Here is a 6,000-nt window from a genome sequence, read left to right as displayed (position 1 = left end):
TTGCTGCTTTAGCATAAAAATTGTAACCACTGGCTTCTCCTAGAGAATTTTAAGAGTGACCACTCTGGGTCCACATTCCCTCATAGCCACACTGGCAGAAGCTGAACGGACTGGGTAAATTAATCTTTACCCACATGCCATCATATAAAAAGTAATGAAGCTCTTTCTGCAATGAAAAATACACAGAAACATTTATTAATATAGAAAAAAAAACATGTGAAGATATAGAGTATTGCATGTAGTATGCTACCTTTGGTAACAAAAGAAAATATTTAAGTTTATATATCTACTGAGATGTGCACAAAATAGCTCTGCGAGCACACACAAGCAAAAGATAACATCTGAAGCCAGGATGTGGTATCTGGGACACAGGATGAAGGGAAATCCTTTCGACTTTTCTAACTGTTGAATACTGAACTATGTGAATATACCTTCAAAAAAAAAAAAAATAGAAGTACTTTAAAAATATCAGAATTTCTTAGCTTCAGAAATATAAATAGGTATATATAATGTATGAATATGAGTATATAACTCTAGGAATATATATTTATATATAGCATATACTCTTTATACTATATATTCATATATTCATATGAATATGTAAACGTTTTTGCCCCTCCTGATTAAATGTTTTATTCTCATTCCACCTTTAGATGACTGGGGATATACAAAATTAATTCTGTCTTGCACTTAAGATTTCCGTTCTTTTTTGGATGTTTATATGCACTGCCTAAGAGATTGCTTCCATGTCGATACAATTATATCACCCAAAGAAATATTAGAGACACCAAATTACTGAATCTACAGTGTTAATTCCTGAGAAACTAAGAGTTAAAAATACTATTTTCAAAGATAAATATAAATCAATTTAATAATCTAATGAAAGAATTTTTAGTATTCCCTCTACTTGCATTCAAGTATATCTTTGTTATACCAGAGTACCAATTATTTCTTTTCCACTTGTATGTATACATTGATAACTAGAAGGCCTCTTTTGACTGAGATGCTCAAAGATGTCATACAGAATGGTGATCTCAGTTCCCTTCCACTTATGTTTGACCTTTTCCTAATCCTTTTCATTCTTTGATTTCAATTCCAAGTAAAGGGAACTCTTGCATATTTCAAAGGGAAGGGAGGGGCTGGACCTTCTGAACCTACTGAATCAGTTTTCTTTTACGGACATAAGCCCAGAAGCTGGGCAGCAGTGAGAGCCATGCACACAAGTACTTTCCAGGGACCAATGATAAGGGGGCTGAATGACGCAGCCATCTGCCCAGTGAACTGGAGTCTCACTGCAGGACTAGAGCAGATCCCAGGGCAAGGAGCACGGACAGGAGTAGGTCATGGGGAGGGCCCATCCTGGCAGACCATCTGAAGGGCTCCATAGAAAAAAGTAGATAAAGAAGAAATGAAGCTACAGAGTTCATCTCCACCTAATTCTCTGATTTGCTTGTCCCTTATGGCAAGGTTAAGGTCTTTATTTTTAATTTTTATTTCTTCCATGAAAAAAAATCAAAGAATAAAGAAGCAAAGCAATATTTATCTGAATGGGATGACGACTTACAAAACTGACATGACAGTGACGACAGCTAAACTGCTTTTCTGAAATTTTAGGTTCATAACATATTTTTCTTGATGAAATGAGAGTGTCATAATAATATTTTTAAGTAAATAGCTATTGTGGACAATAACTTTACTATTTTAACACTTGATGTATCAGTGAATATGAACAGCAAAGTATTGCCAGAAACAGATGCTCAGAACTGTTCAATGTGCTTATAGCATCTTTTAAAATCAAAGTTGTAAAGGAGACATGTGAGCATACAGACACTATTAAAGTATGCCGAGTCATTAAAGATTAGTAGAGCCAGTATCTTTTCCTTACCTCTTACCTTACTTTTTTGAACTTTTAAACTTCTATCCAATAAGATGTTGCTGTAGACTAGTACAATTTCTGTCCTAGATGGAGCATAACACAGTGGTTATTTAACAATGCAGGTTCAGGAGAAAGTCTCCCCAGGCCTGATTTTAGCATCACCACTTACTTAGCTCTGTGGCCTTGGGAAATATTCTCCTTCAGCCTCTCAGGGGTGGTTTCCTCAGCTGGGAAGTGGGGATGAAAATAGTAAGTACCTAATAGATTTATTAGAAGAATTCAGTGTGGTAACAACTAAAAGAATTTAAAATGGTATATTGTCATCACTTAACACATATTGGACATCATTATTCCAACTGCACCCAGAAGAGTTCTTTAATTTTTGTGGTGTACTTTACAGCAAAGTTGTGCCCAACTTCCTGCCTTCTGGAGGGCAGAATTGAGATGAAGCTGGAAAAAAAAAAAGAAAGAAAGAAAGAAAGAGTTAATCTGCTACTTTATGGCCATTCTGATGAAAGAACAATTAGCCTCCATAGAAAACTTTTGTGGCTGACAAAATTCTATTGTCAGAGTTTTTATGGAAAAGATCCCTTTTACAGAAGTGGTATTGATTTTGCTTCTTTAAGAAATGTTGCTTCTATGTACCATGAGGATTTTTGGTTATATTGATCCTGCAATAACATGAACAGTTCAGAGCTAGCGTGAAATAGTTGCTGGCAAGCAAGAAAAGTTGTCATTTTGTAGACTAGCTAGGCTTACTCATTATTTGGGTAGGAGCCCTATTCTTTTGTGACATCTTAAACAAAGCAGACTAACATGGACAATATTTTGTCAAATAATTTTAATACTCCAGTGTCTCTCTCCTTTAATCCTAGAAGTCCTATTGTCTCATGTGTGTTGGTTCAATTTTTTTTCAATCTTTTTCTTTTTGCTCTTCTGTTTGGATAAATTTCTAGTGGTTTATGGATTCTTTTTTTTATAATCAGTTATTAAGGCCAGTCAGTAACTTTTTCCCATTATATAATGTACTTTTTNTGACCTAAGCGAAAGTCGGACGCCCAAGCGACTAAGCCACCCAGGCACCCCTTATTTTGTTCTTTTTAAATAGAGTCTATTTCTAGGGGCGCCTGGGTGCCTCAGTCGGTTAAGCGTCTGACCTTGGCTCAGGCTGTGATCTCAAGCCCTGTGTCAGGCTCTGTCCTGACAGCCTGGAGCTGCTTCTGATTCTGTGTGTCTCTCCCTCTGCCCCTCCCCCACTCACGCTCTGTCTCTTTCTCTCAAAATAAAATAAAATAAAATATTAAAAATTTTTTGAAATTAAGAAATAGATTCTATTTGCTTAAATTTTAAATGTGTTTATCTATTACAAATATATTTTCCTTAATATCCTTGCACATAGTTAAAATAACTGCTTTAAAATCATTGTCTGCCAATTTCAATATCTGGGTCAACTCTAGTCAGAATCCATTGAAAGTATTTTCTCTTGAGCATGGATCATGTTTTCCTCTTTCTTCATATGTCTCATAATTTTAGATAATATCCTGGACATTATAAATTGAAAAAACTCTGGTTTGTGTTTTATTCCTTTGAAAAGTATTCATATTGTTGTTTCAACAAGCAGTTAACTTGACTGAGCTAAATCTCCAAACTTTGTAATCCTACATGGGAAATGAGCAAACACCAATTGTGCATGCATAGTTCAGGGAATCAGCCATAATTTGGGACAAATTTTGGACACAGAATTTAGAATTCTTTCCTGTATTTCTCCCCTTTTTTGAATTCTTTCCTCATTTTCCAGTTGCTATGGCCACACCAAATTCTGTCTTCTGGATTTCTCAGCTATTAAGACTGTGGGTTTTTATTGAAGCTTTAGTTACCTTTCTTGGAGTTTATTGGAGTTTGCCCTCAGACAAAAATACGCATAAAAATTAAAATGTTAAAATAAAACAAGTATAAAAAATGAAAAACTAGAGCTCTAGTTCAACATAGAAGGTGACATAGAAGGATCTTGAATTCACCTCTTCCCACAAACACATTGAATTTAAAGCTAAGTGTGGAACAATTTTCTATGAAAACATCTACAAGTTAGCTGATTGACACTTACGTATAGGGTGAATGAGAAAAAGTCCTCTTTCAAAGTGGGTAGAAGAAGCTGAGATACAATCTTTGTTTCTTTTTTAATTGAAATGTAGTTGACAAGCAGTGTTACATTAATTTCAGGTGTACAATATAGTATTTTGACAAGTTTATATACTATTATGTTGTTATGCTGCGCTCAAAATTGTAGCTACTGTCTGTCACCATATAGCACTATTACAATACCACTTACTATATTCCCTATGCTGTACTTTTTATCCCCATGACTTATTCATTCCATGGCTGGAAGCCTATAGTTGAGTCACAATCTTGTCATTAACCTCACTCCCAGTGCATCAACCTACAACTGGGAGGGAACTCACAACACCAAATTCTCCCTGAAGAGTAAAGGGGTGCAACCTTACATCTGGCACTTCAGTTTTTAAGACCTACACCCGAGAGACAAATTCCTGAAGCATCTAGCTATGAAAACCAATGGGGCTTGTGTCCATGAGACAGGCTATAGCAAAGTGAGAAACAGTTCTTAATAGTTCCCAAGGACTCGCCCATCTCAGGGCCCAGCACAGAGACAAGCAACCAAAAAGTTCCCAGACTTTCTATGAAAGGGCTTATTTGCTGAACTTGTAGCATTAACCTGGGGACAGGCATCTAATTTAACATACATCTATAGGTCCACTGAGGTGGTTTCTGGGTACAGAGGCTAGTGGGTACTGTATTTGCATGCTTTCTGTCTTGCTCCAACTTGCAAGATTCTCTAGGAGTTTGTACACTCCTATAAGAAAACACAGGGTGTAAGCTTATTAACAGTCATCTTGGTGGGAGTGCCTGGGTGGCTCAGTTGGTTGAGCATCTGATTCTTGATTTCGGCTCAGGTCATGATCTTGTGGTTTATGGGATAGAGCTCCAAGTTGGGTTCTGTGCTGGCAGTGAGAAGCCTGCTTGGGATTCTCTTTCTCCCTATCTCTCTGCCCCTCCCCGACTTGCACTCTGTCTCTCTCCCAAAATAAATGAATAAACATTAAAAAATGGGTCTTGGTGATAATTTTTTTGGATTGGACAGCAAAAACAAAGATAGCAATAGCAAAAATAAACAAGTGGGACTACAACAAATAATAGAACTTCTGAATAGCAAAAGAAACGATCAACAGAATGAAAAGACAACCTGTGGAATGGGAAAAAGTATACACAAACCACATATCTGGTGTGGGGCTAATATCCAAATACATAAAGAACTCATAAAACTCAATAGCAAAAAACTTTGATTAAAAACTCAGCAGAAAATCTGAATAGACATTTTTTCAAAGAAGACATATAGATGACCAACAGGTACACGGGATAGTGTTCAATATCACTAATGATCAGGAAAATGCAAATCAAAGCCACAATGAAATACCACTTTGTACCACTTAGGATGACTATTATCAAAAAAGATCAGAAATAATAAGTGTTAGGAAAGATGTGGAAAAAGAGAACCTTCATATACTATTGTGGAATTATAGGCATACCTTGGACGCATTATGGGTTCAGTTCCAGACCATTGCAATAAAGCAAATCTATGATAAAGCAATGAATCTGTGTTTTCCCAACAAATATAAAAGTTATGCTTACACTATATTGTAGTCTATTGAGTGTACAATAGTATTGTGTCTAAAAAATTATATGCATACCTTAGTTAAAAATACTTTATTACTGTAAAATGTTAACCATCATCTGAGTTTTCGGCAAGTCCTATCTTTTTGCTGGTGGAGTGGGTTGCCTTCATGTTAATCGCCAATGACTGAACAGGTTGCTGCTTGCTGAAGGTCAGTCGGGCCGGCTGTGGCAATTTCTTAAAATAAGACAACAACAGTTTACCAAGTATACTGGCTTTCCCTTCCATAAACTATTTCTCTGCACCTATTTGATAGCATTTTACCTACAGTAGAACTTCTTTCCAAAGTGGAGTCCATCCTCTCAAACACTGCCATTGTTTTGTCAACTAAGTTTATATAATATCCTAAATCCTTTGTTGTCATTTCAATAATCTT

The 6,000-nt window shown here is 36.1% G+C and overlaps 1 long non-coding RNA gene across 3 annotated transcripts in view; it reads right to left on the bottom strand.

Moving 5' to 3' along the window:
- Positions 1 to 1,562: 1,562 nt before the first annotated feature.
- Positions 1,563 to 6,000, bottom strand: part of LOC144237599 (uncharacterized) — a 68,952-nt gene continuing 64,514 nt past the window's right edge. For 2 of the 3 annotated variants that reach the window (XR_013336904.1, XR_013336902.1), the window contains 2 exons: positions 5,641 to 5,801; positions 1,563 to 2,326 (listed from right to left, as the gene is read on the bottom strand). This is a non-coding gene — a long non-coding RNA (uncharacterized LOC144237599). The remainder of the gene's footprint in view (positions 2,327 to 5,640; positions 5,802 to 6,000) is intronic. The other variant, XR_013336901.1, reaches the window with a different exon arrangement.

Source organism: Crocuta crocuta, unplaced genomic scaffold (genome assembly GCF_008692635.1).
Source record: "Crocuta crocuta isolate KB4526 unplaced genomic scaffold, BGI_CrCroc_1.0 scaffold235, whole genome shotgun sequence".
Lineage (NCBI taxonomy): Eukaryota > Metazoa > Chordata > Mammalia > Carnivora > Hyaenidae > Crocuta > Crocuta crocuta.
Note: the sequence above shows the minus strand (reverse complement) of the source record. Positions and strands in the feature narration are given on the sequence as shown.